The sequence below is a fragment of the Chiroxiphia lanceolata genome, chromosome 6 (assembly GCF_009829145.1).
Source record: "Chiroxiphia lanceolata isolate bChiLan1 chromosome 6, bChiLan1.pri, whole genome shotgun sequence".
Classification (NCBI taxonomy): Eukaryota; Metazoa; Chordata; class Aves; order Passeriformes; family Pipridae; genus Chiroxiphia; species Chiroxiphia lanceolata.
In genome coordinates this window covers 50,608,940-50,622,211 of record NC_045642.1, presented here as the reverse complement: position 1 = coordinate 50,622,211, position 13,272 = coordinate 50,608,940, and the positions used below count along the sequence as shown (strand labels likewise).

The 13,272-nt window shown below is 41.6% G+C and overlaps 1 long non-coding RNA gene across 4 annotated transcripts in view; it reads right to left on the bottom strand.

Moving 5' to 3' along the window:
• Positions 1-5,471: 5,471 nt before the first annotated feature.
• Positions 5,472-13,272, bottom strand: part of LOC116787814 — a 161,360-nt gene continuing 153,559 nt past the window's right edge. For all 4 annotated transcript variants that reach the window (XR_004357462.1, XR_004357463.1, XR_004357464.1 and 1 more), the window contains one exon: positions 5,472-6,374. This is a non-coding gene — a long non-coding RNA (uncharacterized LOC116787814). The remainder of the gene's footprint in view (positions 6,375-13,272) is intronic.

Here is a 13,272-nt window from a genome sequence, read left to right as displayed (position 1 = left end):
TCTTCACTCTTTCCTTTTGCATCCAGTACTAATGCTTTTGCATTAGCCATCATTATTACAGAAACAAGAATAGTATCTGCAAAACTAAAATTGAATTGCTTGGTAAAGAGAAAAAAAAAAGCAGCACATTAAAATTTGAAAACATATATAGCAAATTTTAATCGATATTTTAAATTGACAAAGCCAGAATTATTTATAAAGCCTTTCCCATTAAGTTTGCAGGAAGTAAAGGCAAGAAATCATGCCCTGCTACACAAACATTTTATTACATTTACCCACCACCAATGTCAATCCACCATTATACCGTTGGTCCTCAAGAAGGTAAGTATTGTGGAAAGCAGCCAGCCTCATCCGCACTATCTCTGGCTACCCATGGCTTCCATATGGTGTGTCTTGCTAATGCTGGTCCCTTAATGCCTTGCTGCCAGAGACTAACAATGCCTGAGACTTGTTATGGTGAGATCTTAATGGGAGCCATTTGAGCACAGCAAAGTCTCAGCATCACAAAACAAGTCTTCCTGAACAGTGACTGAGCCTGTGGAGAAGTTGGAGTCCAGGTAACTAACTTGTGTTTCCCAGACTATGAGGGATGATGGGAAGAAAAAAGGTTCCCATCAGTGCTCCAGGCAGGTGATGTTGTCATTGTCATCAGGAAATGGATGCTCCTGCTGCTATTTCTGCTGTGTAAGAAGGACTTTGTCTCCTATTCTAGGAGACTAGGGAAGCCCAAAGCTGTTTATTTCACTCAGGCAGAAGGAAACTCTGCAACTGCCACAAGAGGGTCAGAGTGGTGCAAGGATCACCTTCACCTGAATTTGGACTGGTTGCAGAAGAAAGGATCCTGGTGAGCATAGCTAAGCACCTCCTATGAACAAGGCAGGATGTCCTTTTCCTTTCACTCTACAGAGCTTGACTTGGGATCCAGGCATTTGTACAAAACCCTGCCGTATGGGCCAGCTGCAGCCCAGAGTGACTCCCTCACTGTCATGATGCTCTGTCAGTGTGAGACCACACACGGAGGGTGGTGTGTCCTGTGTGCCATGCCCAGGGCACTGCACAGGCGTGTTTCAGGAGGAACAGGCACCTCTCCAGGAAATGGCTACATTATGTAAAGCTGTTTCATTTGAAACAGGGTTTTCAGCCCTACAAATTGCCTTCAGCATCTGAGTCCCCAGGTGAAATGCAAGTAAGCAAACCTAATGCTTAAGGCAAGGAAAGTCTTATTGGATACCAGATGGTTCATATGTAGATAAAGGCATATGGATGCATGTGGGATTTCAGCCTGGAGGGGAGGGTTCCACGCTAAACAGGTTTTGTTTCTCTTGGATCAGTGGTGGGGAAGAAAACCTTCGCTGAGTCTATAAGACCCTTTGGGAGGAGCCTCCAAAACACACAGCCAGGCATGGAATCAGTACAGGTTCTGCAGGGTGTCTGCAGCATATATGGCATATCTGCTGGAAATAAAAGTGAACAGCACCTTTTGTTGTTGTTGACTGTGTAAAGTACTATTCCATAAATTTGTAAATCTTTGTAAACCTGTGCATTCTGTTCCAAACAAGACAAAGCCTCTCTGTAAACAAGAGGTGCTTACATATATGTGCAGTGTTGCAGAGCTGCCAAACACTACTCTTGGGAAGGAAGCCAGACACTCAGAGGCCTGGTCAGTGTTTTTCTTGGAAGATTGCTGCTGGAAATTGCTGCTAAAACATTTTCAATGAGGTTCTTTCTTTGAATGAGACATATTCCAGAAAATTTCCAAGGAACAATAACATTTTTTCTCCAAAATCTTGGCTATATAGAAACAAAGTACTCCAGCCAAGCCTCAAACTAATTAGTAATTTCTGCAGTGTTACCTCCCTGGAGTTTTAATTCAGTTAATTTTTATCCCTGTTGCCCACTCTGGGCTCTGTGTATGCCATAATTCACACTGAAATGTTAACTCTGACTCAGAAGCAATGAGACCTTCTGACACAGATGAGACCTTGAGGCATTTGGAGTGAGCTCCAGGATACAGATTAATATAATACATGGAAATACAGGAAACATGGATTTAAAAAAAGTTTCATACTAAAGTTTTGTCATCATGTAACTGAAGCTTTCTTTTGTATTTGGATGCCTGTTGAATCAAAATTTTACCTGTGGGACAGGGTAGGGATGGGTCTGGGAATTCAACAAGCAAAGTATCTCCTAGATTATCAGACAGTAACAAGATGGTGATTACTGGCTGTCCTTAAAATAATAAAACTCAGCCCCATAGTAGACCTTTACACCACAATAAACCCAAACAGCTGCTTCCAGAGGCTGCCAGGCTGGGTACATGTTAAAACTCTCCTAAGGCACAATGAGCTGTGCACTGCTACAGAGGTGCAGGTAGAAGGAGCAGAAGGTAAATGACTGAAAGGACTGCCCTGACAGCCAGCACACAGGATGGTACATTCCTGCATGAAGATGTTGTTCCTGAGATGTTGTTTTCAGTGGCAGTTGTAGGAATCAGAGAAGATGGCAGAAGCCTGTATGTCTGCTTTCTCCTCACTTTGTTGCATGCATAACATGATTTAAATATTTTTATCTTCATCCTTCTTAAAAGTCTTCTGTACCCACCAGCCAACACACCAGACACTAGCAAGGAGAATGTCACCTTCCTGTCACCTCAGGAAAATATTTTTCATTCCCATATTACAAACCATCAAAAACTAAATAGGATAATTTAAAAATACAATCATATTCTTAGTTGACTGAAGCAAAAGGTGATGCTTTAATATCTTATTAAGATATTGGATATTAATTTCCTTCTACTCAAATGCAAACATGGACATTCCTGTCACCACTAATGGATTAATATTTTATATTAAAAATATTTTTTGGAAACTATTTGCATTACCTACAAGTCAAGCCAAAAATGAGACTACCGGATTTTTCCTTGCCAAAGCAGATTTACCATTCAGCACCTGTAATGACAAGTTTTATTCATCTGTTTATACAGCAGTTAGTGACTATAATGTGTCCATGATATATATGTTACCTTGTTGAATATTTCTTATAGGTGCATGCTGAAAACTGCTCACATAAAAAAAGCATGAGGGTAATTTGGCTTCAGCTGGTACTCAGCCAAGAACAGGCCTGCCCACAGCTGCCTGGGTAGGCACACCTTCAGATCTTTGTATAAAATATTCCTCTTCCACAGTCATTCTTGAAAACATACTTTCCCCATATCAGTGTTCATGAATACCAAATAAAATGTAAAGAAATTGCCCTCGAAGGAAACTCTTCATTTTTATTTAACTGAATACTCAATGAATCTACTTAAGAACTTGCCCCAGGATATTTCTAGAACTATCTGTGAACAGAAACCTGTAAAATTAAAATATTAAGTGTTAAACTTTTTATAGAATGGGATAAACCTTCCTTCCTCTTTCAGAGGAATAAAAGTCATATGGCAAAGCACACTGCACGTGCTGCTGGTGAAGTGTGATAGACACCTGAACACACTGCCTGCATCAAGACTAATATGCAAAATAAAACAGAGTAAACATGAAGTCCTTAGGCTTTTTATCCTCCAGTTCAGTTTATCTGGGCTCTTTGCAGTGCGAGTCTTGGTGAAGGTTCTAGCCCATGTCTGAATGAGTGCAACTGCGTTGAGCAGCAAAACTTCCTACTTTACTTTGGTGGGTGAGGTGTTCTGTATTGTTTTACAATGCAGAGCTTTAATTTGTAATATTAATAGAAGCCCTTAATGAAATTTGATTCATTAAGCATCTTCAAGCCCACAAGAGGATGACAGGTCATCATTTGATGCAGAGGGAGGCAAAGAAATATCTGGCATGAGAGCTCATCTCTTGACTCAGACACTGCTCTTTCCAGGCTTCCCCTCTAGAAGATGAGTACGAGCCTCAGGCAGATGGCTGCAGTGTTTGCTGGAGGAGGAGGAGAGGTTCAAGAGGAATAATCTGCAGAGAGGATCCTGCCAGGCAAGAGGCAGGTTGGAGATAGGCAGGTGCCTGGAGCATGTGCAGGTGTGCTCTGGGACATGAGCGCCAACACCATTGCCACAGGCTGTGCACAGCAGTGGTTTAAACAGAAGAAAAAATGCCAAGTGGAGGAAAATATATTTTAGCTGTCAGGATGATCAGAGTGAGCTATTTCCTTAGAATTATGAATAAATAACTATAAGTTCAAAACCAAGATCACCCTCACTCAGCTACACTAAATGGTGCCACTACTGTTTCTTGCCTTCTCTGAGATCTGCAGCTCTACCAGCACTGTAGAAACACAAATGCTTCCTCAGCCATGCTGGCATGCATGCCACTGTCCTTCTGCACCATTCCCTGTTTTCAATCTCTGCTCATTTTTTCACCTCTCTCATCATGTCATGCTTTCATTAATATGAGATTATTTTTGCTCTTTTTTCCCTTCAGTCTTCATACTGGATTTACTGACCTTTTCCCTTCTCCTAATGGCTTTGTTATTGAATGTATGATACCACAACAGACTGAACGCCTCTGTTTATAAGAGGTGCCCCTCAGGGTTTTCCAAGCTTGCTTTTATATCCTGCAATGAAATTCTGTATTTTTGAGACCATTCCTAGCCCCTTGAAACTGGTGGAAAACTTTTTACTGATTCCAGAGGGACATGACTGATCACTAAAATCAATGAGACTCTAGGATCAAACATTTTACAGCTCCAGCTGACTTCAACAGCAATCCTCCTTGTGCATCTGAGGATGCAATCCAAACCACAAGTCAGTAAACAATTAATTGACCTATTTTTTAAGAAGATATGTCAGAGTTAATGGGCAATGTACTTAGGCAGCTTGAGGCAGAATTGAGGTCTCATAATTTTAATGCTTTGTATATTTATAAGTACTGAACTCTGAAGAAAAATGTTGAGCATCATCATTGCACATTCCTGTCAAAAACACAAGTCAGAGAATTTCACTGCACCAACCTCAGTTAAAGCACATGTCAGAAAAGCGAAGAGTTAATGATCCTCACATTTAAAATACAACTCTGTATTTACAGTCTGGATTTCCCTTAAACCCCTTACTATAGGCTCTCTAAATTTCTCATTTCAACTGTAGAAACCTCTACTGGCTTCTCTCAGCATAAGTACATAGAGAACGTGACCAGATTTTGAAAGCCATAAATTCGATGAATTTTGTAATATTTTCTGAGACTCCTCAATATTCCTTTCATTTGCTTTTTCTTTTTTTAAGTAGAGCCTTCTTTCTGCAACCAGTCTCCAAAGGTCACCTTACAATGTTTTGCTATTTCCCGTATTAAGCAGCAATGCTTTTCAGCTGACATTCCAACTTCAAGTCATGCATATGAGCATGATGTGAGCTTGCTTCAGACCACAGTGAGAGGGCTGCAAACAAGACTGCTGTATAATTGCTGAGAAAAACAACATCCATTGTCAAAAGGGGCACTTCATCAAACAAAATTTAGCTGCATGAATACAAGTGTCTCCAAATGTTTGGTTCATGCTAAAAATATAGCACATTTATTAAAAATATATATTTATAAACATTGGTATGAACAGACACAGATGTTAAGCAAACGAGAAAGGAAAAATAACCATGTAATGTATTTCTCCCAACATTTTATCAGGTTTAGGCAGACCTTGCTCAATGGAATTGTTTTTTTCATGATTGCACCATATGTTCATTCTAAATAAAAGGCTTGTCAGATTCAATATAAGTAAAAGCAAAAACCAAGAGAAAAAAACCATTTGACCTAACAGACACGTGATCTGTGCTATGAAGCTATCTTTGAGTTCAATCTTTGCAGGTATACAGCAAACATTTCTAATTATATATAGTGTACAGTTTCTTTATTTTCTTTTTTTTCTTTCTATTTTTTCTTTTTTTTTTTTTTTTTAAATTGTGTTAAAACAACATATCCCTGGTGGATTTCTTCAAAGCTACAGCTTACATAACTGCAGTCATTCTCCCCCAAACTGAAAACCAAACCAAAAGGGAGAGGGCAGGACAGAAGAGTTAAGCTTATTACTGTGTGAAAAAGTCTTGTTAAATTAATTGTGCTTCAGTCTTCGCTGCCTGCAGGCAGTGCTTTTATGATGTGTTAATATAATACAGAGTCAATTCTGATTAAAGAACTTGTCAATAGTCAGCAATGTTTGTTGTTATTCTTAATGGCCATTTTATCTGGTCTATTTGCATGCCTCCTAGTTTACAACGTTGTGTAAATATACACAAAAATGATCACAATGAGGTTCAGAATTGTCCCAATAATTCCAAGCATTGCCAAGATGGTTTCTTCTTTACTTTCCTTTTCTTGACTGCCTTTATCTTCTTCATTTCCACTAGTGATTACCATCTTGGTGGCCAGTTTCTTTATCGTCCCCTTCAGGATAACCTAGATTTAAGAACAAAAACATCAAAATGGGTTGTTAGTTTGAGTTTCCAAACTCATATGAGTAGTGGAGCCAGTTGCCAAATTTTTGCCCAGTAACACATGGGGTTCATATTTTTACTAGCTATTTAGTAAATGCTTAATTAAAATGATAGTTCAGCTAGCCTGTAGTGTACTTATAACCCTCCATAACACCCTCTGCTTAAGTGACAGCAATCATTCCTAACACACATAACTCATCTGCAATGTCATTGTAAAACTGGTTAGAAGTGTACTGACAAAGTGTGACTCCACTGGCATCAGTGGGGGCTTTGCCTGCACTGAGACTGCAGGAGACCATCTTGTCACATTGTGGAGACCCCAGATTTACACTTCAGTACCAAGAAGCGAGTGAGATAAATAAAACTGGAAAGACCTGGTTTCTTTTCAATAGGAAATCACCAAAGACAAAGGCATTTTGTCTCCTGACGAGAAGGCAGCAGTGACTTCCTAATAAATAATTCAAAATAAAAGCAAAACCAAAATAACATCCATCTTGGCTTTTATTTTCCTCATTCTTAATGTACGATGAAAAGTTACTTGCAGTGCAGTGAGCTGAAATGTATCGATCTGCCTGCAGGGAGAAAACAGCCATTTCCCAAGCAGCAGCCCTAGCCTCTGAACTGCTTTAAAAAAGAAGATTCCTCAAATGTGGGATGAGCCCTTACTCCCAGCACAGCTGCAACCACAAACAAAGAAGCTTCCTTGGTCTTCCAGCCATGGGTAAACATCTGGTTGTTTGGATAAATTCTATGTATCTGTGTTTATCTACTGCAAATTTTAATCACATGGGCAAACCAGAGTGTCCCAGAAAACTGAGAAAGGTTGGCTGATTTCCCAGTGCCTACTGATCTGCCAACATCTGGGTTCAGGCAATGTCCTGCTGTTGTCTCCCAAGCTATAAACCATCTCTCATCATGTTTCTGCTGTAGAAAGCACTGGTAGGATGTAGGAAAAAAATGCTCTCCCAGAGCTCCTGCCTATAAGGAGGGATTTGGTTTGATCCTTTAGTGGACCCTCATTCCTCTTCCTCCCTCCACTAACTCACAGAGCAAAACCACTAGATCCTGTGCAGTGTATATACTGAGAGTGGTGATGGCGCCCTGAGAGCAGGCCACCACCTCTGTGGGCACATGTCCTCTCCAGCTCACATCACCAGAGGGGAGCCCTGACCTGCAGTTCCTCCAAGCTCCAGTGCTGCGCAGTCGTCGAGCAGCAACCAGAGTACTGAAAGGACGGAAAGGACTGGAAGAGGCGAGGAAGTCTTGCAATGGAGAAACTGAGAGGAAAAACAAAGAATCCAGGCAAAACAACCTGTATTTTGTCATATCTGCAAGTTGTTCATACATAGGACAGTGAGTAACTGCTGGCAACTTCTTAGGAAGTGGTGGAATCACAGCAGGTGCTAGTGGTAAGGCAGAAGTGGGGCTCTGCAGAGGTGCCACTGGCCTTTGCACTTACACTTGAATTAGAATGTATGTGTTTTATCTTATTATAACCAAGGAATTCAGGGGAAAAAAAGAACAAGGGAATCAGTAACCGTAGGGAACCCACAGCAGACAACAGTCAGTGGGAGCAGGGGGCACCAGGCAGAGGGGTACTGCATCAAACATCAGAGCATGTTCATTCAACGGGTCTTGGGATAACCTGCCCCAGGAGAGCAAAGTTTCAGAGGCACCATGTGCCTCCCAGGGATACTGGTTCCTGCTACGCCTCTTCAGGTTTCCTTCCAACCCTTGGAAACTCCCTGGAACACAATTCCTTCAGCTACAGCCACCTGTAACTCCTGCAGGACCTTACCTCTTCTAGCAGCAGAAGGGTTTTGTCATATTTACCCCCAGCTAGTGTCCAGAGGAGGGCTTGGCTGCACCTGGCTACCTCCCTATCTTATTAATTGCCACTGTGCAGTCAATCATATCTTAACAAGCAACTTGTGTCTGGGAAGTCACAGGAGAATTCCTACCAAAGCCATTTACAATAACGTCACAACCCAAGCACATCCACTCCATGCAGCATCAGACCACAAACCCACATCCCAAGATATGACACGCAGCCATTACTTCACCCACAGAGCCATGAGTCATGTGGATATTGTGTTCTTTTCCCCTTCAGTAAATGGAGGTTTTCCCTCTGGCCAACTGTTTGCATTTCACCATTTATTTGAGAAATCCACTGGGATTACAAATATAGTCTGATAAAAACCCCAGGCCTGGAATGCAAGGATTTGAGGGGAGAGTAAAGTTCTTTCTGGCTGGTTCCCACAAGAGTTAAACATTCTTAATTCAACACTCCAGTTCCCATAGAAATATGGTCACACCCAAGCCCTTCTGGCTTGAAAAAAGCCAGAGAAAGTATAATATATCTCTCTACATCCCATGGTTTGGGCAGAGTTTCCTGTTCAAATCAACACAAACTCACAGGAGTGGTGCAGAGCCCCAGCTGGGGTGGCTTTGCACATGAACTGAAGCCGCTGGCACTCTTAACTTTGCTGTGGTGACCTTGCACCACATGCACTGGGCAATCCTATTTCTAGGATTACTGTGAGAAGACACAGCATGGGGGCTCAGACAGCATCTGAACCCCTGTCTTTTCTTAAGTAACACAAACTGCAGCATGAAGTTAGTGTCAAACTCTTTCCTGCAGAACACTAGATCCTAAAACTAACATAAATTTAAAAAGTACCTGAATAATTCACAAAGAAAGAAAACATATCAAAGGTTATTAGATACAAAGACAAAGCCTCTGGCTTAAGAAATCCTTGAGTTGTGAATTTTTTGGAAGCTCAAAAATCATTCTGGGGAAGTACCACCACATCCTTGCCTTGTTATTAAAGGCTTTCTAAGGCACCCATTATTGGCTAATGGGAAAAGTGGGAGTCCTTGGGCTTCATGATCTCTGTTCTGAGGTTGTACAATCACTTTTTTCCTCTTTGCAAGTTGTGTTTATTAGCAAGGAAATACTGGGTGGTTTCAAATTTAGACACTACCAACATTAATTGAACTGCCAGATCATTTCTATCCCGCTAAGGGACACTTAATTCCCCACTTAATTGAGGGAGAAGGTCCTCAGTGTGATGCAGTGAAATATGCACAGAGAAGCTGGTGGCTGAAACATGATGAACATAAAGGATCAGCAAAGAGGCATCAGTAGTTGAGAGTTTATACGTGGGCTGATGCACAGGGTGATTTGTTAGAGGTCATCTCTGTGTGCCTATGTGCTGTATTTGGCTTGAGCTATGATGCAGCCTGGGACAGCATGAACCGTGTCCTTTTTGGATGAAACTACACCCAAAGATGTGCTCCAGGAGGTCTTTGTGCACTATGAAAACTTCAGTCCATGACAGTAGGTGTCCAGACAGAAGCTGGTGTGAATTGAAACCCCCAAAACATGTGTAGTGTGGGCATTGGCACCACTGGTTTCTCTGGAGAGATTGGTCCAGAGGGTCCACACTGCTCTCTATTTTATACATTGCCTAAACTACAAGAGAGAGCACAAAATGGCTTGGTATTAAGAGGAGTTTAACATTCAAACAGAACATGACTGGGACCAAATACAATTATATTAATACTTTGCCAAATATAGCACAGTTGAAATCAAGGTAAGCATTGACTTTGAACTGTGAAGAGACCAAAATCAAAATTACTTCTCTATATGTAAGGACTGACCTTGGGAGAAGAGGAGCACCCTCCTAATGGCTGACTCAAGCCTTTAACCTTCACAGATCTTATGCTCAGAGCGGTATTCTGACTGGCTGGGGTTTGTGGGTGTTCTTTGCTATTGGGGAAATACTTGCTGTCATTTTTAGTATAATTACCCTAATTAAGAAGATAAAAAAGTCATCTGGCTTTCTGGGTACCTTTTCTCAGCCTTTATTATTCTTTTTCGGAAATTGATTTAATTTCTTTGACATTATTTAATATTTTTATGATTCTTATGACACATTTTTCCTTTTATATTTTTCTGATGGTACTTCATGCTTGTCAGAAACATTCCTTTTTGTTACTCAGAACTGCTGCTAGAACTGCTGAGATAGGAGGTCTAGAGAGCACTAGATTTACCTTTTTTTTTTAAATAACTATACTTCTTATTTAATTACTACCTCATTAGGAAAGTGCTTTCCTACCACATCAAAATTAATGCCTTTCCTACTTCATTTTGTATGATTCATCATTAATCTAACATCAGCCTTTTGAAAATATACATATTCCAAAAAGCTATCCATTAAAAGATGGATATTCCATGTATTCTGCATTATACAGGGAGATGAGGACAGTTCAGTGGTTTGGACACTCCTTGCACTATTCATGTCCTTGCACTACTGTTGACTTCTATATCTATAGAAAATCCAATTAGTCTCTCTGCCTCAGTCTATGGGATTCTTTGAAGAACAGACTATTCAGCCTATGGCAGAAAATGATCCATAATAAAAATGAGGTCCCAGAAATACTTCTAAAAGAGGGAGATGCTAACATGAAAAGTTTCAAACCCAACTGTGCTATAAAATACACCTGCTACCCCAGATCTGTGGGCCCTGCTGCACATCACTGCCATTGCAAAGAGTCCAGTGAACTAGCAAAAGCATTTCTAGCAAAAGATCCTTTTTGTGTCTCTTCACTCTCAGTGTGACTGATCTAAAGGTGATGGCTTGATGGCAGGGCTTTGGAAAAGGCAGCAGCAAGTGCACGTTTGTGAATTTACTGCAGTATGTTTGTCACATCGAAGATACAAAGCACATTCCTCACAAAGTACCTGCCCTGACATATCTGACAGCTTTTGAATATGCTGGCACCTTGACTTGATCTTGAAAAAGTTTTGTAATCTTAAATCATTTCTCTTCTAAGTCATTATTTATACGCTCCCTGAAGAGGCTGTGAGTGCAGGGCTCAGCCAGCAGAATCTGAGCTCCTGGGAAGCCAGAAGAGGGGAGGGTGGTCCAGGGTCTGCCGGGGGCCCTCAGCGCTGCTCCTGATCAGCCCCATGCTGTCATGTATTATCTGGTACATTGAAAAACAAGAATGGAAACTTCTGAAAAGCTCACAGGGTCAGATGCTCAGCAGCATCTCTCTCCCAAGTTCAGCTCAGACACCTCCGTTTACACCGGCTGAGGATCTGGCTCCTTGTTTTCAATCTACCTTGAATATCAGTGAGCGCAAATTTTGTATTCTTAATCCATAATCACAGACAATCACCAGCCAAATTGTTTTGATATTTAAACTTGTTTACAGTCCCCAGGCTATTAGTTGTGATGACACATTAAGAGATAAGAGAGCTTTAATTTTCTGAGGATAGTTCCACCCTCTGGGGATAAGAAATACGCAGCGGAAACTTGTTTTCATTAGCAAACTGAAGAGGGCACAGAAATCAGACTAAGTGGAGTGTGAGTTCAGGTGCTGCTGGAGTTGACACCTTCCCTTATCTCACAAAGAGGTGCTCGAATTACCAAACAGGGAGGAGAGGCTTCTCGAGGATTTAACCCCACTTGAACATCATGGCCAAGTGCAGTTTTTTCCTTTCCTCCTAACAAGTAACCTCATTTTCCTCCAAGGGCAAACTTGGGTATTTGGGTGCTTGGCTCCTGAATAGTCCCCAGGCAAGATGCTGAGCAGGGCAATTAAGTGCTATTGCTCGTGATGTGAGGGAGGAAGGTGCACTTGGCACACACATTTGTGCTCGTTTGCAGTTCTTTTTCTAGGGATTAGATTGGCATAGTCTCACTTCTGTGATGACTTTGTATCGCTTCTGATCCTTGTGCTGTTTTGACTGGACAAGTCCTCTCCTAAACTCTAGTAATGCAGGATGTTGTCAGCTATCAGTCAGGATCCTGCTCAGGGAAGCGCTGACGGGTGCAGGGACACACATTTGCATTTATTTTTAGAGTTGGATTTCAGGGAACTGAAAGGCACCATCTAAATGCAAGATAAGGCCGAGAGAAGCTCTGGGGCCATAAGAAGCTTGACTAAAAGCTAATTCAGACACAACAGCATGCAACAGGTAGTGCACAGTATGTGTGAACAGCAGATGAATTGAAATGGAATTAGCATAAATTGATAAACAGTAGAAATTAGTATACCCGTGAAAAGCAAAGACCTGCCGTAAGAGAAGGGAGAGGGAAAAAAAGGAAGGGTGCCCAGGGAGAGGTCTTTCATTAGAGATAAAAAGATCAGAAAGAGCAGGAATGAGAGCCAGGTTCAATAACACACCCCAGCAGCGAGCAGAGACCAATGCCTAAAGCGAAGAGATGTCTCAGTGGAGAGAGGACACAAGCACTTATGTAGTCCTCAAGCAGGAAAATAAACCCACATCAGCCTGCTGCTATGCTGCAGGTTTTAGTCAGTGGGAAATTCTTGCTATTTATAGCTCTACAGTCAGGATATTTCCAAAGGTCTCAGCAATGTGAAACCCCCACTAGAATAAGGGGAAGCACTCAGCAGCAAAGAGGTTACTGTGAGAGGGCAGAATTCAAATAAGTAATGTATTACAGGGCTCATCCTGCTCTCCATCTTGGGTTTGATCCAGTTTGTTCTGGCAGCTCTTTTCATCCCCCCCGGCAGCTCAGAACTCAATGGAGGCAATGGACTTGCAGCCAGTTTTACAGCTTCACCTTCCTTCTCCTCATTTATGTCTCTGGGACCACTCTCAGCCCTGAAATGCTCAGGATACCTAAGCTCTATTGCAAAGAAACTAGATATGTTCAGTACAAATATCCTTATCGTAGAAACAGAGCTCTGTAGCAGAATAATGATCCTCAAGCACCAGGCAGTTATTACAGACCCTTCCTGCCTCTGTGCAGGCGGTGCTTTGGTTCCTCCACCTGCGCCAAAGCCTTCCCACATCAGGATTCGTAAGGCTTCACGAGTCCTAG